Raw genomic sequence first — 26,988 nt, 5'->3', positions numbered from 1 at the left:
CAATTCATTGTTATTGTGTAATTATTTTAGGAATTAGGTGTACATTAGGTGGAACAAACTTCCAGAAAACTGTAAAAGTGCAGAAAGCCTGAGTTCCTTTAAAATGAGATTAAAAACACATTTGTTTAAAATTGCCTTTGAATGTTCAAGTTAAACTGTTTTACTGTTTTTAATGTTCTTTTTTGTTTCTACATTCTATCCCTACTTGCTTTTATTCCTATATTTTATTCATGTAAAGCACTTTGCATTGTACTGAATTGTGCTATATAAATAAATTTGCCTTGCCTTGCCTACATTTATTCATTTATCGAAAAACAAAACAATTACTGGGGGAAGGTAGATACTAGCAGATACAAATAAAAGCGTGATAGAAGGTCAAGAAGAGCGGCTGCCTTGCTGGCTGTGCATGATCGGATTAAATGCTAAACTAATGCTGGTACAATTTACACTGGCTAGTGGGGTGGCCAGGACATGGCATGGGGGGGGGGGCATGGCCACCCCTGGCCACTCCCTGGTAGCGCCACTGGGCCCAAAAGGTCGATGATTTAATCTTGACCTGTTTTTTTTTATTTCAGAAAAACCTGCTATTTTACTGGTGTGTACAGACCTTTCAAATCCATTTTCTGTGTTTGTTTGCTGGGTCAAGAGAAGGAGTAAAACCAATGACCATCAATGACTTGAAATTCAAGTCCTTTTAGGGACCAGGAGTGGATGCTACTTTTACCAGCTAACTCAATTTCTCTGTGTGTTTAGGAGCACTTTTGTTTCCACTTAATCCACTTCTAAAGAAAGCTTTCGGTTTCTGTTACACACACACACACACACACACACACACACACACACACACACACACACACACACACACACACACACACACACACACACACACACACACACACACACGCACATTCCCCTTCATTCTCCCTCAACGAAATCCAGACCCAACCCTGTACCAACACAGGCGCTACCTTCACACACCTGCAGGCACAAACGCACATGTACACATTTCCGGACACATGACAGATCTTTTTATTCTCAAGGGAATAAATTAAGCCTTATTTCCAAACGCTCATTTGCATGTGTGCATGCGTTGTGAGTCTGTGCTCAAGCAAATGCATTTGTGTCTGTCTCCATTGATCACGACTCCATTAATTTGTTCCTTTTGTGGCCGAACATGGCCTTCAGACACACTGCGCAGAGTGCCTCTCCAGAAGTCCCAGACTTCAATGGAGAGCCTCAATCCACACCTCACTTTGTATGCACATACACACTTGCATAAACCAAGTAAGACAACGTGAAACACACAGACAACCTCTTTAACTCCTTGCTTCTGAATCATTGTTTCCCAAACCTCTTTCTTCAGCAGCAGAACAAATTTGCGCGTCCTCAGTTTGCACCATTCCTCCGCTGTCTCCCCAAAATAAGCCTTGCTCTCCTTTTGCCTTCATGTTACATGTTCATGCCCACACATTGGTCACAGCTTACACTTAATTTACCTGAGTGTCAGGAGTTTTCTCAGTGCACAGCGAGTCTTATCGACTAACAATGGTAAATAAAAGCTTCACCTGGTTAATTCCAAATCCATTATGTTGAGGGATGACTGCTCTGTCGGCCTTAAAAAGAAGAGGATGAACAACAAGGACACTGCTTCGTTCTAAGAAATCTTTGGACTATGTCTATCTTTGTTATTAAACATGGCTGTAAATGTGAATGTAGTGCTATGTCAGGTCCAGAAAACAGTTAGTCGTAGTAAATGGCCGACTTACAATTGAAAAAGCACAACAAAAATCCTTGAATTTCTATCTCACTCACTTTTCGCCCTGCCGAAAAAGAGTTTTGTAGCAACCTAGAAAATGTCTTCTGGTTCAATGGCTGAATAGAGGATGCTGAGGGGTTTCGTGCATTTCAAAGTTTTGCGTGATTTAACCTGAAACTATGAGGTTTTGTATTTATCGGTCCTGAAGAGGAGAGAAATAGAGAGAGGTCAGCTGTGGGAAAGCAATCATTTGACTTTATCTCTCTTCCTTTTATAAATAGTGAGAAGTTGAGGTTCATGGACATAAACACACAAACTGATTTATATTCTTGCAGCGACACCTACATTTTATATGATGATGATAATAATAATAATAATAATAATAATAATAATAATAATAATAATAATACGTTTGAAAGTTAACCTAACGTCCAGCATATCCCACCCAATTGAACAACCCAGCAGGCTACGGCCTGTAAAACTTTAATATACAGGAGATTAGATAGATATGAAGATAATGTGGACAACCATAAAAATCATGAATGTCACATCCTTTGAGCTTTTTCTGATTTTTGTCATGTCACAACCACAATCTACAGTGCATTTTATTTGGGATTTTATCTGACAAACCAACAGAAAGTAGGACACAAACACTTATTAGATGAATAATTCTGAAGAAGAAGAAAAGTTGTTGCAATGTTTTAGATTTTATCAAATAAAAATGAAGATGTTAATTGCTATTTAGTTAGTTAGTATTCAGTTAGTTAGAGGATGGGGTTTAAAGAATGTTACATACTGTGAATAAACTGTGTATCAGTAGAACACTGGATAATTAGAAGTGTGGATGAAATGTGAACCTAAATTAACATATTAAAACCTTATTTAAACAAATAATCTTTTGGATTTCAATTGAGTAAATTAAGCTCAATATAAACACATCACTTAGCATCAAACAAACACCATACTGCTTGTTTTTTTTTTATCTTCAGATTAAACTAGGTTAATAGATGGAAGGAACAACCCATCCAACATACCAGTCAGCTACAAATCTGAAGATGAATAAGGATTTTTTTCTTCCGCATTGCATCGCACCAAAGGATTCAAGCAAATCAACAAAATAATGGCTTCACCTGAAAAAAATAAAATAAAAATAATCAGGATTAGGAATAGTGTAGTCAAAGCTCAGAGCTAAGTCTGACAGAATATCTTCAGGGATGCCAAAAGACAACTGGGGACAAGAGATTTCCTCACATGCAATGGATGCTGCCAGCTTCTGCAAGCTCATGTCGGCAAATATTGCCAAGTCAGGATGTGGGATGCTCATAGACTCCTACCATTGGAGACTGAATGCAGAAATGTAGAAGAACTGCCTCCAAATTTTATTATTCATGGTCTGCAGACTTACGTAACAAGGGTGTAGTACCTTGTTTTTTCTTTCTTCTCCCTAACAGAAGTATTTATTTCCTGCAGATTTTCACTGAATATATACAAAATGATGATGATTCATCACAGTCTTATTTTTGTGCATCAGATATTTTGAAAGGATAATGTGCACACTTTTGGAGCCAATACAGTCACAGGAAAGTGACTGTGTGCCAAAGAAACAACTATTACAGTTGTTTTGCTTTTGACCTGTATAAGTCTAATGGGCTTGATTAAGCAAATATCAAGCTTTCTTTATGTTGCCCAAAAATCAGGATGTGCGCAGAGAGAGTACATCTTTTCTAATTAGTTCAGGTTCCATGAGTCATTTTACACTCCTGGGGACTACATGGCATCGTTTTTGTTATTTACAACATCCTATAATTGGGCCTTACCTTAAATATCCCACTCTGCATCCTATTCCTAATATTGTGTGACTTGCACCACAGCCTTCACAATCAGACGGAGATGATGTAAAAGGGAAGTGGGAGGCAAGTCATTTTGATGAGACTCACACCTGTTTTTCTGTGCAAGATGTTTCTAAGAGTATTTGGAGAATTTTGAGTAATTATTGCACCAGAGTCTAAGATGCACCGCAAACCACACAGGCAATCAGTGCGCTTTGACAAAAAAACATGATGAAGAGTCTAATTTTCAAGACCAAAAGCAAATTTTCAAGGCTCTAGGGTATGCGGATATGGGGTAAACACAGAGATTATTGGAAAAAGGAAGGGTTTAACTTGCACTGTAATTCAGTGTGTCAGACATCTCGCTCATTAAACATCATGAAGGTAGTTACTTGTAAAGAAAAGCTAACATTAGCTTAGAAAATTGTGGCAGGCAGTCCTGTGAAAAAGCATCTTCTCTGGTGTTGGCTTATGGAGCTTTGAGTCATCCTTAAAGGAGCATAGCGTAAGGTTTTTGCAGACGTCTGCCCCCTCTGGCCATAAGGTGAAATGACACCAATGTTGTGCCAGTGCATGGGAGAAGAGGAAAAGCATCTACTGCTGCAACTGCACTAGTCTTTTGATGAGAGGCTAAATGTCTTCTGAGGTGAGAAATCTAAAAATATTGAAGTTAGCCTTCAATAGACTCCACAAAGTAGTCAGGTGAACGAGAGCACGCAACGCGTCACACCCATGCACATGCTCAGATGATGAGGCCCAAATCACTCTCTCATGAACTGATTAATTCAACCTATAGAGGCAACTACGGAAACTTGAGGATAACTCATTTTACATGTTCAGCAATTGTAAGAGCATGTATGGGAAATATTTGACAAACAAAACTACAAAATTTGCACTACGCACCTCTAATGCCGAAGTAAGTTAAATGTATCACAATTATTGCATTGTTACTGGACAAACTCTACAAGACGCTTTAAAAAATGTAAGCAAAAAGGTAATGCAACAAAAAGAGACAGTGTATTGATTACAGAGGAAATAAACCTTTCAAAAGCACTCCTGGGAAAGTCATGAAAGCATGTAAATGTGCGTTAAAAGGTATGAGAGGAAGAAGCAAAGTGCTCTGGTTCGGAGCAAAAGTCAAACGGGAGGGAGGGAACACTTGTGCCAAAAAAAACAAACGAACAAAAGAAAAAAGAGGAAGAAATGCATTCAGGCAAGAAAACTGAATTGAGACGCTGATGACCCAAAATTTAAAAAGGGGAAAAAAAGAGCAAGGGACTAAGACAAAGCATGAAAGACGAGAGATGAGAAAACTGTGAGAGAAAATCTAAGTGAGAAGACTTCCGTGAGAAAGCCAGGAGCCCGAGTGTGTGAGCGGGGAGGAGGGAAAAAAAAAAAGAGGTGCTTTTGTGAAATATTCAGTGTGATAGAAGACTTAGAGAAGCAAAATCCCCTCCCTGGAGAGACAGAAAATAGAGGAGGAGCTGAGAAGAGGAGGAGAAGGGAGCTGCGATTGAAGTTTTGGATAAGAGTCATAAGGCTGGAGACCGTTTCAACAGAGAGGTCTCTGCTGTGAGGCTTTGTGTAGGACTGTGAGGACTTTCTCTATTTTTAAACAGTGTGTGGGTATATGGCTCACACCTTATAGCATTGAGCATACCTGTGGAGCCTGTTGGAGGTGCGCTTATGTGGGTATTTCTCCTCAGATACCCTGCCAATGAAGAAGAAACCAGTCTGCAGTTACTTAATAATACTTTTCGTTTGATTTTGTAAAAGGGAATCATTTTGGAGTAAAAAAAAATAACGGAACCGACTCAGTATATGGGATTGGTTGTGTAAGTTGCTCACCTCTAACAAAGTCATTTCTAACACCTAAATTCTTCATTTTCTAATGGCTAAATCTGTGAACATTCTCCTGCCGACTTAAAGGGTGAAAGGTGCGTTTGACTCATACCCTTCTATCTCTAAATGCAGGCTTAGCTGTTTCTATTTCAGAGATAGCAGAAGGAAAAGCGAGAGAAATGTAACTGTTATGTGATGTGGATAAAGGCACGCTACGAATTTAGACAGCCAGGACCATGTTCATCCTTTGTGCGAGCAAGAAATGGCAGCGGGAAACACCACACAGTGATGATCTGGCTAATGCTCTCTACTCTAATCTATGCCATGAACTCCAACACCGGTAATGCCACCCTCTGATGGAGGCAGCCCCTTTCAGCAGGATAATGCATCCGGTCACACTGTAAAAGACACCGTAGGATGTGCCGGACAAATAGTCTAATCTAGAGCATTACCAGGCATCCTAAGAGGCGTCCATGTGTTGAAGGGTCTGAGCTCTTTTTGGTGACACAAGAGAGACTTAAAACTTTTCTCTTTTGAGCTGTTTTGTGTCTAAAATTAGATAAAGTAGTGTTAGTCACTACTTTTAGTGCACCTACCACCTCCTCCTAAGTACTAAGTTTTCCAAATATCAGCATGTTCTCAGAACATTTATCTACTAGACTACAACAACTACTACCGCCACTGCTTTTTTTTTGTTCTCTGTCATCTGCTTCAGTTTCCACAGGGGAGTTATTGAAATATTGACCTTAATAAATACTTCACTGTACTTCCCTATTAGTATCTGTTTTAAGGAAAGGCCAGTAGGTCTACGTTGCAACTTGCTTCCTATTTACCTTGTAACTTGTGATGGTGATGCCAGAATCTTCCACTAAAGCCAGTGCAATGTAATGCAATTACTACTGACAGAAATCAAATGCATTTACAAAAAAAAAGCTATGTCATAATATATTGATTGTCTAAATCTGCTCTTCATATAGTAAATTACATGTTTTTTTTTACACCATTGAGTCTTTCTCTTTTTCTTTTTATGTGCTTTATATTGCTAAAAAAATTTTTATAATCAAATTGTATTTTTTTGTTGTGTGAAAATGTCTGGTTACGTTTTCACAATGCATTTGTTTTGAATGTTTTTGAGCTAAACATGTACTTTGTAAAAGAAGCAGGCTTTTAGTTTTGTCCGGCAGACAGAGTGAATACTATTTTCTGTGACGTCACTGAGTTTTTATTTTAAATCCAGCATCCCTGCAGACCACCTTTATCCACTTTCTGATCTATTCAACCAAAATTACTATTAGCTCTCAGTAGATGGTATTTTATCCCAGCAATCTATGTAGAACTAATAACTCTGATTTTCAAGACCACCATATATTTTTTTATGGATATAGTATAAAAAAACACAACTTGGCATTTATTGGACTTTCCACTAAATGCATGCATAATAACTCAATTAAATGTTGACAAATAGATAAATTGTAATTGATAGGTTGTGCTGTTTTAACCATGCATGTGCTTTTCCACGTTTATGTTAAGAAGTTGAAGTCCATGAAAACTCAGCTCAGCATACATTCAGCACCTGTAAATACCTTTGATAATGCTAATGCACCTAGGTCTCTCAACTTTGTACCAAGGTCTTCTGAGAGGCAAGTAAAGAGACCAGTAGTGACAGTTTCTAAACTTTGTGAACAGATTATTCCCCATCTCTGACGTTATTATCAATTGCTCATATCGTTGTGCAGTACAACTTGATGTCTAGCAAATCAATAAAGTAAGTCTGATCTCTGTATTGCCAATTTCTGAGATATTGGCACAGGATGTTGGAATTACACATTAAAACACGGTAAAAATACCAGTGCATAGTTATGGTAACACTTTGTCGTGTGAATACTATCATTTTAGTTAGTTTCTAAGCTTTTCAACTTCTTGTATTTCTTTCTGGAAAAGCCAGTTTTTAAAACAGGACAACAATTATGTTTATCAGACCAACCTCAGGCACGCATTGTTAAAATATCCAGCATGACGTTGGGCATGTTTTTCACTGCACGGGTCTTTTGTTCTTTCCAATAAGTTTCCAGTTGTTTACACCAGGAGCAAGATGCGAGATTTGTGAAACTTAATACACATGCTTAAAGCAAATTTGACAGGATGGATATCCTGTCTGTCTTCAGATAAATCTTCACTTTTTGTCCTGTGATTTATGAACCAATCAGTCACTAAGTTAAAACTGTTTGTCGTGTTGCAGTCCATGATTGCCATATTATTTTCTTTTCTTAGAAAAAAACATGTTGTAAAGACAGTTATTTTTGCCTCTGAAGCCAATTTTGATTTGTTGTTGAGTGCCAAGGCTGTTGAAGTGTGTGAAGGGATCTGGCTTTAAGTAGGTAAATATGTGAAGTAGCAACTGGAAGATTTAGGGGTGATGAATATTTATTATTGTAAGTCTCTTTAAAAAAAAATCCTTCGGCATGGCTAAATGCATTCATGAAATCATTGGAGTTTCTTTTTGTCTGGCAAAATGACAAAATACTGCAAAGAATAAGAGAAAGGATGCAAGGAAAAAATGGACACGCACCCAAAGATAAGGAAAGATGAGATGTGGCCAAATAGTGCAATGGTGTAGAAATGTTATGATTGATTATTATCCCTCAAATTACTGAAATAAAAGGCAACCTTCTATTTTTTCCTCAGAATTAAACTCATACATCCTTAGAGAGAGGAATGCAGAGAGACTGAGCGAGGTCGGGATAAGGAGGAGACCAAGAGAATGTGCATTTGCAGGGCGGTCATATTTCACCTATAGCCAGCAGAAAGCCTGACGTGCATAATGTAATGGGAGCATAAAGTCTCATTTATGACCAGCTGAGCCAATAAATCCTGATCAGCTCTGACCTCTCAGAGCTTCCACACTCCTGTTGTCGCCTTTGCTAGAGCAAGCAAGCAACAGATGACTGAAATATCCCCATCAAACCTCTAAATCATTCTGCCGTTGTTTCTGGAAACATGTTTTGCGAGGCTTTGCAGCTGTCGCCAAGGCTGATTTGGCATAAATTTGCAACTCCCTGTATTTACTTATCAAGTGCCGAGCTAAATCTGTGTCTGAAAGGTGTGGACACAGTCCGCCCTACACTTGCAGTGTTGTATGATTATTTATAGGAGTTTCCCTTTCCGAGTGCAAAATATGAGAAGGAGAATATTTAAATGAATCACGCCAACGCATTTACTAGGCTTTGCGCCTTGCAGTTCATTGCCAACTGTGCCATTACCTGCTGCTATGTTTTAGCTACTGTGTCTAATGTGGCTCTGAGATGTTGTAAGAAAGATGTGCAGATGTTCCCAACAGCAAAACAATAGAAAATATTCTTTTTTCTTTATTTCATATAAAAAACAACAACATTAAGCCAATGGCTGAATTGAACAAATCGGAGATTGGCTAGAGTACCTTGTAGAAGTGTTCATACCCCTTGGACTTTCCTAAATTCTGCCATATTTTGCCACATGACAGCTACAAACCTGAATGTACTTTAGTGGGTTTTTATTTGAACGACACAAAGTAGTGCATAAATGTGAAGTGCAAGGAAAATGATACTTAGGTAAAATGTTATTGCTAAAAAATCTGAGGTGAGATATGGAGTAGTTTTTTATTTAGCGTCCCTAAGCCAATACTAGTACCTCCTTTCACTTAAATTAAAGATGCAAGTCTTTTGTCTAGTCTCTATTGAATATCAAGAACCCAACTTTCAGTGCAAAGTAGCTCAATTAAGTTGTATGGATAATGTCTGTAAGATTGAATGCACATTGTCCATGAACATCTATTTTGAAGTGCCTCCTTTCCATTTAAAGAGACAGCACCAAGAAGAGTTGTTCTCAGACGTACCTCAGAACAGGGGAGAGAAAGGGGTGTGTGGGGCAACAATGTGAAGAATTTAGACCAAGGCATTGCAATTCATCTTTATCTAGACCACAAATGAATGATTTACATGTGAAAAGGAATGCATTAAAAAGCATCCATTGTCCCCTTTAAATATAAACGTGGGGTATGGGTTTTCTCCCTGTGGAAGTGTGGAAGGCTTCATTCGTGGTTTCATTCTCTGGTTTCCTACCACAAACCAAAAACATGGATGTTAGGCGAAACTGACTTTAGGTGTATGTGTTTTCCTTTCATGCAGGAAATTACAGAAGTGCACTGTCAAACACTTATATCTAGAATAATATCTGTTGAGAGATACCCTCGGGTTTAGGAAAGGGAGAGCAAACGTAGAGTTTATCAAATTAGAGCTGATGGGTATTGGCATATGCTGGTAAAACCTAGGTACCTATTATTAAAGGCTTTCTTTGTTTTCAATCCTACATAAATGTGCTTCTCCTGGAGCACAGCTTTGGTCATTAGTTTAAATGAGCTGCTTGTGGCTTGTGATCAATCTCAGAGCTGGACACTCCCATTTCTGAACTGTGACCAGATGCTAAACTGCCCAGATAAGGCACATGCCCCCAGGTATTCATGTCTCGAATCTATCCATCCACCGAGTAACACTGGTACAAAAGATTCTCCGTCTGGAACACTGATAATGACATTTTCCCAGGATATTTAATTGCTTGTATCTGTCTCCCTTTACACAAGCCATTTCCTCTAGCACAACGTCTCTGTCATAATTGTTTTCAATTAAATAGTACTGTGCTGCAGCTGTCTAGCTATGGCCGTTCAGGGCCAAAGGCTACCAGCAGATGATGGGTGGTACCTTTAGCAGCTACGGTTATGATCGGAAGGGGAGCCACAGTTGAAGGCGTGATGAAGCAGTGTCTTGTTGGATCCATCCTTTACAACAGCTTGGGGTGTTATATAAGGAGCAATGTAACTGGGGCTGGTGGAGATGAACACCTGATGAGTCTTTATGACAAACGCAACAGGGAAGCAATAAGTGGTAGATTCTTGTCACGTCTAATTATATTTTTGCTTCTGTTTTTTTTCCCTCCCCTCCTCTTTATCTTGCATCAATGAAACTATTACAAACAGGAAAGTGTGTGGAATTATGTCAATTTCAGTTGTGCCCTTTATGTCATTTTCCGGATCTGTGACCCAGCTTTTGTGTGCTGGCCCAGATTCTAGCCCACTTTATGGCACTTTTCTGCTGAACCCAATGAAACTTCGAGTCGAATGCACCTATAATTTGGCTCTGTTACGTCTGCACAACTATGAGGAAAAGCCCCAACTAACAGGTGAGAGGATTTGCGACTAAAATTAGGCCAGGCTGTGTATGCCAGGACTGGTCTATTTGGCCTCCAGAGGGCTATTTGAAGAAGAAAAAAAAAAGGCTATTCTTGCTTCATTCTCCCCCCTGTCTGCTTCAAAAGGCCACTGCAGCTGTCTAATGACAGAGATAAATAAGAAGTGGGAAAAGTACAGCCAGACAGAGACACAGGGAGGTGAAAGATACCAAAAGACCAAAGCAGGAGATGGAATCAAGAATTGCAAAGAGATTTTTTTTTAGAAAGGTATAAAAGAGGAGAAATAAGTCACAGATGTGGGCAGAGATACAAGGACTGGTAATGAATGCCATTTTAATGAAGTACGCTTTCTCCCTCCTTTCTCCCCTGCCTCTGATCTATCTTTTCTTTCTATCCTCTCCTTTTCTTTTGTATCTTCTCTCTCTTTTTCCTTAACACTGGAAGATCCTGGGGATGGGATAGCTCATTAATAATTTATGCCCTCTCCCCGCAGATGTGTTTTCGATGTCTTGAATGCTGGTTAATTAAGCATCCTACAACAAAGTGCATAGGAACAATTTTCTCATACATGAGTGATAAAAGTGCCGCGAATATCCCAGCTTTGGACGAGTCTTTTGTCTGTTTTTAATTACGCCAATTCTTAGATTTTGGAGTCGAGGTGAAACCTCACTGAATAATAGTCAGCAAACAATCGCTAGGCTATCTTGTTTGTAGATGAGATATGAAGCTGTTACTAAAAGTGAAATGAGTATGCAATGAAAATGTGGGATAAGGATACTTTTGAACACCCGGCAAAAAAATCAATCTTCCTGGATATTTGCTATGACAAAGATTCATACTTCTCCAAACTTGAATGGTTGGATGAATGAACATACAACTTAAAGCTTCTTCAAGACTTTTCCAGACTGTGTAAGAATCCCCAGACAAGCGGGAATTAGCCTTACATTTTCTAAATAACAACACCTTGTGACCTTTCTGTTTATATAATAGCTTTCTTTTGAAAGCAACACATTAGTTCATATGGAACTGTCGGAGAAAAATAACTTATAGCGACAATACTGCCTACAACAACTCACGTTAAATTGAAGTAAATTATTATAGTTAACCAGCTCTACATCATTCAGCATGCAATGATTTGTGAAGAACCATTTCACTCTGGGCTAGTGATTTTTATGAAGACTTCGTGAGTCTAATTTTTCTTCCTGCGGTGTTACTGCTGTTTGGGTGTGGGATGTGTAGAACGATATGATGTGCTGGTTTATGTAAGGGTTGATGAATATTTAGCTACAAAAAATAACAACTGATAAGTAATTTATAGAGATGCATTTCTTAGACCTTTCATGGTGAATTCTCAATTCCGGTTTTCATTGAAGTCCAAACTGCTGATTCTGTTTTTGCCCAGTTACAACTTAATTTATAGGGACGGTAACACATGTAAGACAATGTGCTGCAAGCTATTTGACTAATGTTGTCTTGAATCCAACTAAAAAAATAAATAAAAGATCATCCACATATATAATATGTTCTCAAGCTTTGTCAAAATTTTTATAAATCTAAAAAAAGTGCAACAAAGTACAATGCTGTTGTTTGATGGGTTTATAGACCAGAAATGGTGGGTGTTACCATTTTATTCCTACAGATTAAATTAATAGGAAAAAGTATTTGTTTTTTAGTCCTTAACCTGCCCATTCTCAACAAGAGCTGATCCAGAAAAAGTTTCCAATGATCTCTGGTCCACTGAATTGTGCATCTCTTGTAAATTATTTCCCTTCTATATATTAAAATATACATAAAAAAAACAGCGGGGAAACTGTTCTGTCTCCCAATCTCCATCTTCAAGCACCCCACATCCCAAGTGATTTTGTCTTAGCAAGATGTCCTCTGTCATTCACACATCACTGAAGGTTACCTTTATTCCATTCAAAAAAACAACAACAAAAAAAAACAGGAACAAAACACAAACAAACCAAAAACTACACGGTAGCACACAAAGCAGAAAATAAGCTTAGTTTAACAGGAGCAAGAGAGCTTGCGTCAAATGCATCTCCGATGAGCAATTGCTCATCAAAGCATGCATTTGTATCAACTTTGAGGACATCTAATATACACTCACACATATAAGCAAATGTTGATGTTGTTTGGGCAATGAGACATCTTTCTGAGGCTCATGGCCTCCATCTAAACAATTCAGGTACTGGTGTTCTTACTGCCAACCTAGATGATAAGGTATTGTACATCATACAGCCACACGATCCACCATGTCTGACCATGTCACTGGTCCTGGCTCCTGTTATTCTTCTCTTATACACACAGCAATAGGCCTGGCCTTTCTATCGCTATCAACCAATTCATTTCAGATCGTAATGCGCTCACTATGGGAACCACATAACCATACCTGTTTAATAAACCTTAATAACATTAGGTCACTGGCAAAACATTGTTTACCACCAAAAAATACTGTCAGATGTCTGCATGGTACCCTCAAAATGGCTTTTAAATACCTGCTGTCTTTTAAACAAAATGTTTTTTTAATAAACAATTTGGTTTTAGATTATAAACTGAAATGTGGGTTTTTAAAAGAAACTTGGCTGAGCGCAGACTCACCAGCTGTTCTCACTGAGGTCTCCCCAACAGGTTTAAAACCTGGTCCTGAATGTTTCAGGATTGATTTCTAAGATTCTTTTAATAGTTTTTAAATGTCGTAATGACCTTGGGCCACCCTATCTTACAGAGTTGCTTTTAGCTTATGAACCCCTGCGGACGCTGAGGTCCTCTGGCACTGGTCTATTAACAATGCCAACAGAACACACACTTACGAAGAGGCTCCTTTCCAGTATTATGGCTCCCGTCTGTGGATTAGTCTGCCGGAGCACCCGAGGGCCTCCGAGAATGTTCATGCTTTTTTAGAACATGCTCAAGACTCATCTTTTCTAGCTTTTATCGTTTGATGACCTGGCTCTTCTGTGCTCGGTCCACATTTTATGGGGGTGTGGTGGTGGGTGGAGACAGCAGGTTGAATGTTTTAAATCATGTAAAGCATTTTAAACTGCTTTTAGAATGAAGGGTACTTCATAAATATGTTTGACTGATTGAAATATGGTTATATTTCTGCAATTATTAGTATTTACTTGCAAGAGGTCACTAATACTATCAGGATTCTCTGCGATGTGATAACTTATGGTAGCTCCTTGGGGATGCTGGAGCCTGTGTTTATATTAGTCTGTTTTATTCACCCTTAGATCTTCATTTGTCACCTGTTTAGCAATGTGTTAGTATTTATTATATATTATATCAGTAGTTCTCTTAGCTCTGCTGTTATTTTGTTATCTTCATGCTAAGATGCTTGTGTTATCATTTATTTGCTCCTCAGCATTTATGATAATTAGTTATTCGGGTATTGGTTACATTAGTTCTATCTAGTTAGTTGTGTTTTATGATCTTAGTAGTTTGGTTAGATTATCATTTTATGTTGGCCTTTCTCCAGTTTAGTATCTGTTTTGATTCCTTATATTATTAGTTATCTTATTATTTCTGTAGTTCTGTTATCTTCTCCTTCTGAGTTATTTAGATAATTTCCCCTTATTTGGTCCATTCTCCGTCTCCCGTTAGGTTCTGTTAATTCCCTGCCCCTGCCAGCTCATTGCCCTCTTTTCCATCTGACTAAATGCAGCCCTCAGTTCACCTGTGATTTATTATCCATCCACTGTTTCCCTGCACCTCTTCCCCTTTAAATTCAGCTCTCTCTGTCAGACACCTTGTCAGGTCCTCCGTCTTCTTCCGTGACGCTACTCTGTTCTCATCCCTGCTGTGTTCCTTTCACCTGTAATCCTGTAAGTCTGTATTTTGATAAACATCATTCATTTACGACATGCGACTCCCGAGCTCTTGTCTGTCTTTAGACCACCTCAACTCTAACAAACACTTAGATATTTTGCTTGAATCACGAGTCAGATTTAATGAGAGTCAACAGACAGTTTTATAACATTCTTTGTCAACAGTCATTTACAAAGAAATAAGATTACATGTGAGATTTGATTATTATATGATTACTTGTCACCAATTCATCAAAAATACTCAACTACCCTGAAATTAAACTCATAGCCAATGGCTGAGAACATGGGAAATAGATTATTTATGGGTGTGGAGTGGGAGGAGTTGGTAATTAAACAGCAACATGTTGAGATCAAATGGCAAAAGGCCGAGAACAAACATAAAACAGCACATTCCATTGTTTTCGTCAAGTCAGAATGGCTTATATATATTTTTACTGTAAATTCAAATCCATAATTTAGCTTCTGTCATTAGCAGACATACAATATTTGAGTATACTTCTGAGGAAGCCTAACTTAATATACCAAGAAGTGCTGTATGAATGTGTGTCTGAATGCTTGGATGTGGGTTATAATGTATAGTGCTTTGGGTGGTCAACAAGTCACAAAGTGAGCTTTATGAATGCCCTCCATTAAAAATGAAGCCCATTAGCAGACTGCGCCATAACCACTTTAATTTGCAATGCTGATACTGAGGATTTGACTCTCAGTGAAAATGTGACATTGTTTATTATGTTCTAAACCATCACACCCAAAATGATTCCAAATATCATCAAATTCAGTTAGACATTTATGAATATTCTATAAATATGAATAATATGGAGGTTATGTATGAGGAAATTAATTCGCAAGAAGCTTAATGCTGGCTGGAGAGGAAGATGTAAAGGTGTAAAGTATGTAAGGGATGCATGTTTGTGTGTGCAAGCCGTTGGGATTTTGTTCACACGCTTGCGCTCATATTTATACTATTTTTAGGTCAACTGCACCAAAGCGTTCTACATAGATGCTTTCTTTACAGTTCATACTTGAGCCAATTCAACTGGCGATAATAAGCTAATGTGTCAGCTGTCTGTTCAAAATAAAAGAGGAAGAAGAGGAGAAGTCCAAGCAGTTGCTCGTTGGAGAAGCAACTATGTATTTGTGACCAGAGAGTCTTTGAGAGAAAAAGTATCTAACATCTGGGGCTGTACATGGTTTTCCACAGGAAGACTTGAAAATCTCTCACTCATAGACTCACCTGTCACTTTATCAGTACACCTGTTTAATTGTTTGTTAACACAAACCATGTATCAAATGGATCACATCGCACCAATACGACAAACATAAGCATCTTGATGTGGTGAAGGCGACTTTGCTTGAGTTCAATCTGAGGATCTGTATGGGAAAGAGAGGGATTACAAGCAACTTTGAATGTGGCATGATTGTTTCTACCAGACAGGCTGGTCTACAAAGATTCTCATGCACTGCTATCTGGAAAAGGTGTAAAAAAAGACAACATGTCCAGTGAGCCACAATTGTGTGAATGAAAAGGCCTTTTCAAAGTATTAGAGTACAATAGACAGGCTGGTTTAGAATGATAAAAAGGCAACAGTAGCTCAAATAGCCATTGATTACAACTAGTTTATGCCAAATTCCATATTTCAATGGCCAACAAGTCAGAACATTTTTCAGATGGGCTACAGCAACATAACACCACACTAGATGCCTGTCCTGTCAGCTAAATACAGGAAACTGGGGCTGCACTTAACAGGGCCTCACTAAAATTGGACAAGAATATATTGGAAAAAGTTGACTGGCCTCTGAAGAATGTTTCCCACACTTTATTGAATCTATGCTACAAATAATTAAGGCAGTACTAAACGTAAAACGGGGTCCGACCTGGAACAAGGAAGGTGCAGCTACTTAACAAGTCTGTTGACTCTACAGCAAAACTGGCCATAACAAAGGGCGTTGCGGTCATGCAAACATGAAACCATGAGCTGAGCCTTAGAATGATGGTGATTGCACATGATGCAAGGCAGAAGGAGAGAGAAACAAGATTTAAGTCAAAACCACAGAGCCATTTGAACATGGTTTTCAATAGAACCAACTGACCAGAATAACAAAAAAAGATCCAAATGCAAAGTCCAAACAACTATGTGTGGTGACATTGGAAAAGGTTTCTTTCAGGAAGGATGGAATTAGTCGTTTAGACAATCCCTTATCTAGCTGGAACATTAGCTTGACACCTACATAGCCAGCCAGCTACTTTGCAAAGTAGTCTGATGGATAGGCAAACACGTGCAAACAGAACTGTGGATGGATAGATGGAGAGAATGATGGTAGGGGTTTTGAAAATGACACTGGGCTCAGCTGGAATACTCAGGGAGCAGCTGATATGAGTGTGTCTGAGTGGAGGAAGGCAGCAGATGAGCAAGGAGGACAGGACATGAGATACCTCTGGCACCAAGCTCAGTTATGAGGAAAAAAAGAAAACAAAAACATATGCTGTGTGTGCAGTTTCTCCAGAAGCTCGTTCTTATATAACTGTAGTACGTTTGTGTGTGTGTGTGTGTGTGTGTGTGTGTGTGTGTGTGTGTGTGTGTGTGTGTGTGTGTGCGTGTGAAAAAGGCAAATTCTGGCTGTTATGTGTTTGCCTGTCATTCTGTTCATCCCTACTTTTTCCCAGCTACACCAGGGTTTGCCACAAACACTACCAGATTGTTGGAAAAATTGATGAAAGGGTTTCTCCATGCACTCTATTCCACATCAAGATAATTGTCGACCACCGAATGCGGGGACACGGAGTGAGCAGCGTGTCACATTCCACAGATGTTTTGAAAAGTCATGCTGATGGATTGAGGCACCTCTTAATCTCCTACGACCATCTGTAACCTGTGCCGTCTGCTGTGACGGTAAATCACTGTAACTCTGAACATGTTGGGAGCAGACTGCAGCAAGCCTGAGACTCGGCAACATGATGACATTAGAAAACATTTGCACCAGAATAAAATAGGGATTGTTGCCTTCGCTGTTATCATTTATCATGCCATGCTATAAAACGATATTAGGATAACGTTACCCACTCTTTTGAGAAAGCTTGTAAACAATAAAATAAATCATGAACGTGACATAGAAACAATGCTTTTCACATCTGGGACAGGTAAAACAAAAAGAAAATGATGTCCCGTGACCACTACTTAATTTTATTTTTTAATTTTAGCAAAAAAAAGATATTTTAAACACAAGTTCATGTGATTTTCATAGACTTCAGCAATCCATAAAGTTCTTGAGTTGCAGTCCTTTCAAAGAAATCCTTAACTTGACTTGTTTTATATCATAACGGGTTAGTAATTCTGCATAAGAAATGTCTTTTATGTGTGTATGGAAAGGTGAAGTACTAAAGACTGAACATTCATATATTTAAGTAATGACCATTTCCAATAGTCTGATGAGTACATGAATCAAGTTTATTGTAAACTTCAATCAACTTTCCTTCTCAGTGATCAGAGATGCTTTGGCTACACAAATCAATAACACCATAGTTGCGTTGTATCTAAATATTATAATAGAGGAATGATAAATGGGTATCTGCAATTGTTCATTATCTATCTATCTATCTATCTATCTATCTATCTATCTATCTATCTATCTATCTATCTATCTATCTATCTATCTATCTATCTATCTATCTATCTATCTATCTATCTATCTATCTATCTATCTATCTATCTATCTGTCTGTCTGTCTGTCTGTCTGTCTGTCTGTCTGTCTGTCTGTCTGTCTGTCTGTCTGTCTGTCTGTCTGTCTGTCTGTCTGTCTGTCTGTCTGTCTGTCTATCTATCGATCTAATTTAGTTCAAATTTTAATCAACAAACTAGTCAATTTTTTAAAAAGTAGTTCAAACACAGTCATGTTTTTTGTTACCATGATTCGTTACAGAAGGAGGCTTTAGTATTTCTAAAACAAGTCGCTGAATTTTTTCTCTCTCAAAAACTACTGCTTTTACAGCACATTAAACAGAAGATGCCATTTAAAGATCTATTAAACACGGCAGACTCTTTCAGAAAAATGCTTCAATACACAGAAATTTTCTTGCTCCGCCCCTCATGGCTGGTATGCATGGAAACTAAAGAGTCATACCATTCCAATGACCTCTCGCACGTCTCTTTCCGACGTTGTCAGGTGACGTAATCTCCGTGCGCAACAGAGATTATAAAAGTGGTCATCACTTTTATAATCTCCGCTCTTTACGCACGGTGTGCTTTGCAAACTGCTCCAGACACAGTTGATATCAGTTGATATATATATATATATATATATATATATATATATATATATATACATATATATATATTGTGACTAAAGGCTCTTTCATAGGCATAAGGACTCCTATAATAGAAATCAGCACTTTCGTTTGACCAGATTCCTTTTAATGAGGTGAAAAACATATTCTGAACAGTTTTGATACATTTGGCTAAATTGTGTCAAAATGGCAGCTTCACCTGGCACAATTAAACCATTGTGGATCAAATATGGTTCAACTGTCCAGATTTGCTGCAGTTATTGTGTAGATGTTGATAAGTATAATCTGAGGCATTTCATAGGTCTTCAAAAACGACTTTCATAGTTTGTTTTTTCACTGTTTATATAAAAACAGAAAAACAGTGAGGCTAATTGTTTTCTTTGTTTAATCACAAATAAATCAAACACAGTAACAGTTGTGATGGTGGTTCCACTGGAAAATATTATATTTTGCCTTTACACTGGTACTAAAGGGCTGTATTTAGACCTGTTAATTGTGGAGCTATTCTTAATTTATTTTAGTTGTGTATTTTCAGGTGGAAATTGCTTCTGAAAAACTCTGGGCATAATTAAGCAGTTAGAGGAAAACTAGGGGATTTTTTTCATGAATATTAGTAAAGAATTAACTATATCAATTGGTTTGTGAGAACATTAAAAACTGCTCGGTGGGAGTAAGACAGGTCAACAGCAGCATATCTAAATTGTAATTTAGAATAGGATAGTAATAACGTTATTATCCCACAATGGAGAAATCATTTCTCCATTGTGGGATGGAGACGGCATCCATCCCACTTTGGATGGTGCAGCTCTTCTTTCTAGGAATCTGGCCGGATTTATTAGTTTTCCTAAATGCTGACAACCCAAGGTCCAGACCAGGAAGCAGAGCCGTAGTTTAACACACCTCTCTGCAGCTTCTGTACTATTACCCACCGATTACCCCTTTGAGACAGTGTCTTTCCCACGGCCAAAACTGAATCAAAACAGATCTAAAAGGAACAAATCATAAAAATCTAAAACAAATCAATACGGCTCACCTTGAACCAAAAAATAAAACAATTAAATGTGGTCTATTAAATATAAGGTCTCTCCCTCCAAAGACTTTGTTAGTTAATGAATTGATTTCTGATAATCAGATTGATTTATTTTCTCTCACAAAAACCTGGCTACAAGAGGACTACACTAGTATAAATGAGTCAACTCCCTCCAATTATTTAAATTTCTACATTCCCAGATCTACGGGAAGAGGAGGAGGAGTAGCAACCATCTTTCAGTCTAATTTATTAATTAGTCCCAGGCCAATTAATAACTACAATTCTTTTGAACATTTAATTCTTCTACCTGTATGTTAGACCCAATTCCAACCAAGTTGTTTAAGGAGGTATTCCCTCTGATCAGTGGCACTATTTTAGACATGATTAATCTATCCTTAGTAAATGGATATGTACCACAGGCTTTTAAAGTAGCTGTTATTAAACCTTTACTTAAGAAACCTTCTCTTGATCAAGATAAGTTAATACATTTCTGACCTATATCTAATCTTCTTTTCCTATCTAAAATTCTTGAGAAAGTAGTGGCTAATCAACTATGTGAACATTTACAAAGTAATGACCTATTTGAAGAGTTTCAGTCTGGCTTCAGGGCTAATCATAGCACTGAAACAGCTCTGGTGAAGGTCACTAATGATATTCTCATGGCCTCAGATAATGGACTTGTGTCTATACTTGTCCTGTTAGATCTCAGTGCTGCGTTTGATACAGTTGATCACAATATTCTCCTACAAAGACTTGAACATACTGTAGGGATTAAGGAGAAAGCATTAGGCTGATTTAAATATTATCTGTCGGACAGATTTCAGTTTGTTCATGTTAATAATAAATATTCTTTAAACCCTAGGGTCACCTGTGGAGTACCACAGGGTTCAGTCCTTGGACCAATTCTCTTTACTATATATGTGCTTCCGATTGGCAAAATTATCAGACAGCATGGGGTTAATTTCCACTGTTATGCTGATGACACTCTATATTTATCCATAAATCCTGATGAATCCAATTAATTACTTTGACTACAGGCATGTCTTAATGACATCAAAAGCTGGATGACTTTAAATTTCCTGCTTTTATATTCTGACAAGACAGAAGTTGTAGTCTTTGGACCAGAGTCCTCAAAAAATAAACTTCTTAATCAATCAGTTAATCTGGATGGCATTAACTTGGCCTCTGGTAATAAAGTAAAAAATCTTGGTCTTATTTTTGACCAAGACATGTCATTTACATCCCATATTAAACAGGTTTCCAGAGTTTCCTTTTTTCACCTCAGGAATATCGCCAAAATTAAAAACATTCTGTCCAGGGGTGATGCTGAAAAACTAGTCCATGCATTTGTTACTTCAAGGCTGGTCTATCGTAATTGTTTACTATCAGGAAGTCCTCAAAATGTAGTTCAAAGTCTTCAGATGATCCAAAATGCTGCAGCAAGAGTTCTGATGAAAATCAACAAGAGGGATCATATTTCTCCAATTTTAGGTTCCCTTCATTAGCTTCCTGGTAAATCAAGAATAGAATTTAAAATTATTCCTCTCACGTATAAAGCCCTTAATAATCAAGCACCATCATATATCAGATCTCTGATTACACCATATCTTCCTAACAGAACACCTCACTCTCAGAGTGCAGGTCTGCTGGTGGTTCCTAGAGTCACTAAAAGTAGAATGGGAGGCAGGTCCTTTAGCTATCAGGCTCCTCTCCTGTAGAACCAACTCCCAGTTTTGGTCCGTGAGGCAGACACCCTGTCTACTTTTAAGACTAAGCTTAAAACGTTCCTTTTTGACAAAGCTTATAGTATAGAGTGTCTTATGTTACCGTGAGCTATCTCTATAGTTATGCTGCTATAGGCTTAGGCTACTGGAGGACATCAGGGTCTATTTTTCTCACTCTACTAAATTCTATTGTTCTCCAAGTTGCATTGCTTGTCACAATTTCAGCTTTTAACTTTTTGTTCTCCCTCTTTTTTTCTTTTCTTTCTTGATAGTAGGTACACCTGGTCTGGCGTTCTATTACCTGTGTCATCATCCAGGGAAGAAAGATCCGGGCTATTACCATCTAATGTAGAACAGATTACTGGATCAATTTGTGCTTGTTTGTCTCTCTTGTTGTGTCTCTGCTCTGTCTTCTCTAACCCCCAGTCGGTCGAGGCAGATGACCATTCATACTGAGCCTGGTTCTGCTGGAGGTTTTTCCTTCCCGTTAATGGGGAGTTTTTCTTTCCACCGTCGCTTCATGCTTGCTCGGTATGAGGGATTGCTGCAAAGCCATGGACAATGCAGATGACTCTCCCTGTTGCTCTACTCTTCTTCAGGAGGAGTGAATGCTGCTTGTCAAGACTTTGATACAATCAACTGGGTTCCCTTACATGGGACATTTTTTGAACAATCTGTATAATCTGACCCAATCTGTATAATCTGATTGAATTTGACTTTGGAAAGCGCCTTGAGATGACATGTTTCATGAATCGGCGCTATATAAATAAAATTGAATTGAATTGAATTTGTACATAATTTTTACACTCAACAGCATCGCATGAGCTCAGTTAAATTGCAACAGTCCAGATAGACAGATGTTACACAACTTTACATGACCTATCAGACCCATCTTACAACAATGTTATGTCATCGTTAATGTTGGGACACATAGCACATCAGTCATCTGAAATTCTTCAAAATGAACAACCTACAGGTCTCAAGGGTAAATGTCTACACCAGGACAAAAACAGGATTCATTGCTTTGTGTGCAGAGATGTGATTTAAAACTTTTTTTAATTATGCTATATCTAAATACATAGAAGAATTAGCATAGACTTTATAAAGTTACTTCACATCAAACAGGATCTGAAGGGCTGGATGTACGGTGGTCTGAGATTTTCACAATATGAGCACCTTTAGTAAAAAGTCTATATTATCCCAGTATTTACACCTCAATGTAGAACAGAGATGTACATGAATTACAGTAATTTAACAGAGCAGCAACAGTTATTTAGTGTGTGACAAAAACAAAACAAAACATGTACTTTTACACTTATAATAATGTCATCCATATAATATTTGATTATAATAAATAGACTCAGGTAAAATATTAAATAGATATCCTCTAAACTTGGATTTAGTTTTCAAGTACCTCTCTTGCTGTGAGTAAACAGCAACATGTGGGGGGTGGGGTTGTTTGGGTGCTGCAGGTCTACATGTTCCAAACACTCAGAAGGATCTCAGGTCTCTCCCGCACTTTCTCTGGCATCTCTTTAACTTTCTAATGTAGGAAGAGCATGACCAAAAATGTTTGCCATTCTGTAGTTGTAACAGTTAAAAGATTGCTCACCTGGATATTGGTGACTGGCCTATCCCTATCAGCATACATGAATATCGACAAAATCTGACTCCTGTTAGGAGCTCTATCCACAAACATCAACAATGTTTCTGAGTGCTCTCTGTTTGTGCTTCACTCATTAAATAAACATTGAGTTAAAATTAGCATCGGGTAAAGTACCCACTCAGAATAAGATTTTGTGTTCAAGGTTAGGACAATATCGCATTGTCTATTATCCTTTGTAATAACTAAATAAAAGGATCCTCTATTACATTACTACCCAGAAAACATTTTTATTGTATTTTACTTTTTTACCTTTTTAAATGACACCCCACAGGATTGCTGCCACACTTGGTATGAAATTGACTAATCAGGTGGCAAGTTATACCAGGAGTTGGATCTTTAATTGACTTATAATATCAAACAGGTTACTGGTTCACACATAAATATTTTTTCATATTAAACCAAAAATTATTATATAAACCCTAGGTTATGTTCATTTTGTGTCTTATTTTCAAAAAAAGAAATTACATTGGGTGCTGTCAACCATAAGTCATAAAAGACAGTTACAGTCTTGATTTTTGCATGCAGAGTTTTCTACAAGCTATGGTTTAAATGGGGGCTTTAGACATAAACAGACACACCACCAGACAAAAACAGACAGATAGGTATTATATAAACTGCACATGACCAATCACAAACATCTTACAATGATGTTATGTCACAGTTATTATTCCACTGTAAGACGATTTGACTTTGTAATATTACTCTAAATGCGTCTGACTAGTAGGTCAGTGAGTTGTAATTTTCCAATGTGAGTCCCCGACCCAGTCTCTTACTTGCTTGCGTACACAAACATGAACAATGAATCGGCTGTAAAAAATTAAAGTAAAAAATATATATTTTTTTACATACAGACTTACATTAACATACTTAACAAAATGTGTAACAGCTGACTGTCTATTCTGGGGATGGGGATATTGTGCGATGGCGAATCATATCACACAATATCTCGAGTATTGTATCGTTAAGTTGTGAAGTTAACACAGCTGTTTTAGAAACAAACCTGGATGGATGGATGTATGGATGGATGGATAGATGGACGGACGGATGGATAAATCAGCAGAAGTGCAGAATACGTTCTCCACCACAAGGTTTGATAAAAGGTTCTTTGCATCTTGTTGTGCTGAATTAATGCCAACTTAATCCACATCATAATCACCGTGAACAGAAATACACATTTTCCTTCGAATTCACAAAACATGACAGCCCTGTATTCCCTGTGCCTTTTTATTTGCTTCCCTTGCTCAGCAATCTATTACATTGTCTCCAGTGTGCAGTTCTCTTGTATCTTCAACTAGATTTACTCTGATGTTTTCCCTTTTCCTCCTTTTTCATATAAAAACGAGTTTAATGAGGCCAACAGGGGGTGTGTTATGTTTTCATTGCAAAAATGAAATATAACGTAATATCACCATTATAGCTTTAATAAAAGCAGTTTCTCAGTTCTGATAAGTTTAATTATTCCATTCCTACCTCTCCGGCTGCTTTTCCAGAAAAGCAGCACCAAGCGGCAGCATGTTAATCTCAATCATTTCTGCTGCCCGTTTTAGGACATATAAAGTGACTATTGTCATTTATTTCTTGACCTCTTTAACATTGACCTCAATTACAGGAGAAACCTGAAGCGGCAAATGGACCAGAATGAAGAAACATTACATTACGTTACCCAATTTTAAATGTTGTAGTTAATAAATAATTAATTTAAGATTATGAGGGAAATCACTTTCAATATAAAGGTACATTTTCAATATATTGACACAATGAAAGGTTCATTTACTTAAACAATTAATTTCATAAAGTACAGTTAATTTGTGGCCAAGAATCATTAGACACAGAGTGATTATATTTCAAGTTTTTCAGTTAATTCAGATGATTTTGGTTTACGGCAGATGAACCACCAAAATTAATCTTTTCAGAAAATCTGAATACAACCACTGTCAGACCACTGCAAGTACTTCAATGTGCAGCATATACACTAAATACTTGGTCCGGCCTCCGTTTGCATGAGTTACTGCATCCAGAGTATAATGGAGGCTATAAATCTATAACAACTCAATAGCAATAGCAATAGCATCCTTCGATTTCTCTGTATCGTTGTGTTGGGTGTCCCTCATCTTACTCCAGATTCTTGACAGGGTGTAGGTCAGGCAAGTTTGCAGGACATGCAAGCACAGTAGAACCATAGTTAATACAATTTTATTATTGCCTAGTCCAGCTTCTCTATAAAGCTTGTCAGCAGGACAATATGCTGGTAGATGGCTGTAATGATTCTGGGCTTGATGAAACCCACAGGACCAACACCAGCCAAATCACTGACCTGGAGACTTCAGAAAGAACCTTAAGCTTACTTGTAACTCTGAAACATTGATTTCCAGCTCAAATACAAAATGTGCTATTATCTGAAATAGGACTTTACTTTGGAGTAAATGTCCACCTCTCAATGCTGCTATTATCCCTGTTGCATGTGGACTATTTACTTCCACTCTTTTTTCCTTCCACTGGACTTTCCATTAATTTGGCCTGCTCGCCTTGTGGAGTCTGTCTAATGGTCTAATTGTCCCTGTGTGGGCCACAACTATCTTTATTAAAAGCATTTTGTAATGACTCATGTAATATTCAAATTTTCAGAAAATCTCAATTTCACGATTTTTATTAATTGCAATTAAAGAAAATCTTCTATTATTTAAAGGGTACAAGTTCTGAACACTAATTGATTTTTCCTTATAGAGGCCTTGGAGTAAAATGACTCCACATGTCTAAGAATGGATCTATTGCAACTATGAGTCCTTTCAAAAGTTAAGAACGCTTGAAGAGCAAATAATGATTATACTAAAGCTTGTAATGAAAACAGAATAACACCACGAGAGCTCTCCAGTCCCTTAATCAGGCCAGAGAAAGAAGCTATTGTTAAGCTTCAAAACAGTGAAATGCAAAATACCCCGAAGTGATCTTTCAGGTTTTTAGCACTTTGGAACAGCCAAAAAATAAATAAATAAAAATAACAATGATTAAAAAAAAAAAAAATTCAACAGTTGTGACAGCTGCCATGCTGCAATGCCTTTGGTTTCATTTTAGGATAATAAATAGAAATATCAAACTACTGGCACGTTTCACTTGTTTTCACTTGGGGATTTTCACTGCAGCGGTTTTACACACGCCGGCTGGTTGCAGATCTTCTCAATCACGAGCAACGCGCCAGAAAACACATCTTTGATCCCCGGATGGGTTTTCTTTTCTTCCACTCATGCTCCAACGTTTTTGCCAAAGGCTTATGCATGCAAAATGAATCAAACACCTTTCAACTTTGATGCGTAGCTTACCTAAAGTTGTCGCTGCTCAGGAGAAGTGCGGGTGCCCAGACACTTTATCCCAAAACGGAAGCTCTCGCCCTGCGTGGCAACGAGAACTGGCGGAATAAAGAGATCTTGTTAATAAGGTTGCTTTGTTGATAGACCTGCAGCGCCGGGGAGGTGAACTGAGCACGGCTCCCACTCTGGCACGACTGTCTGTGAGAATTAGTTTGCGTGCTTCTGACTGCCGCCCTACCTCCCTCCCACTCACTAACTCCCTCCCTCACTCCCTCCCTTCCTCCCTCACTCACTCACTCACTCACTCACTCACTCACTCACTCACTCACTCACTCACTCACTCACTCACTCACTCACTCACTCACTCACTCACTCACTCACTCACTCACTCACTCACTCACTCGCTGTCTCCCACCCAAGAGAAATGAATAATCTTTAATCTCTTGGTCTCGCTCCCTCTTTCCCTACATCTCACTATCTCCCCAGCAGGGGATTGGGGGG

General features: G+C 38.1%; 1 protein-coding gene across 1 annotated transcript in view; it reads right to left on the bottom strand.

Annotated features, from left to right (window-relative positions):
• The window catches only part of camkvl (CaM kinase-like vesicle-associated, like), a 67,826-nt gene extending 41,090 nt beyond the window's left edge, over nucleotides 1–26,736 (bottom strand). Inside the window, exon 1 of the mRNA XM_036138358.1 lies at nucleotides 26,500–26,736. The gene's annotated coding sequence lies outside the window, so the exon portion shown is untranslated. The remainder of the gene's footprint in view (nucleotides 1–26,499) is intronic.
• Nucleotides 26,737–26,988: the final 252 nt, after the last annotated feature.

The sequence above is a fragment of the Fundulus heteroclitus genome, chromosome 1, assembly GCF_011125445.2.
Source record: "Fundulus heteroclitus isolate FHET01 chromosome 1, MU-UCD_Fhet_4.1, whole genome shotgun sequence".
In the NCBI taxonomy this organism is placed as follows: domain Eukaryota; kingdom Metazoa; phylum Chordata; class Actinopteri; order Cyprinodontiformes; family Fundulidae; genus Fundulus; species Fundulus heteroclitus.
This window is presented reverse-complemented; position numbering and strand designations above follow the sequence as displayed.